The sequence below is a fragment of the Lupinus angustifolius genome, chromosome LG19 (assembly GCF_001865875.1).
Source record: "Lupinus angustifolius cultivar Tanjil chromosome LG19, LupAngTanjil_v1.0, whole genome shotgun sequence".
NCBI classification, from domain to species: Eukaryota; Viridiplantae; Streptophyta; class Magnoliopsida; order Fabales; family Fabaceae; genus Lupinus; species Lupinus angustifolius.
Window position 1 is genome coordinate 10,500,032 of NC_032027.1, and position 373 is coordinate 10,500,404.

A 373-nucleotide genomic window follows, 5' to 3' on the forward strand; every position below is an offset into this window, starting at 1 on the left:
AGTGACATCATCCAAATTAACCATGCCAATATTAATTATACGATGACCAACAAATTTAACGTTATTAGATAAAATGTCACGAATAATACAACAATCAGAATCGAAAGATACACGGTTACCTTTGTCACAGAGTTGGCTTATGCTCAAGAGGTTATGTTCTAATCCTTCAACATAAAGGACATTTTCAATAAGAGTTTTAGATGAGTTACCAACTGTTCCAGTTCCAAGAATCTTTCCCTTGTTGTTGTCTCCGTACGTGACGTATCATTTTCCTTTAAGTGAGAGATCCAGGAAGTTTGATCTGTCACCTGTCATATGTCTCGAACACCCACTGTCTAAGTACCATTTCTGTCCTTGTGTTCGAAGACATACC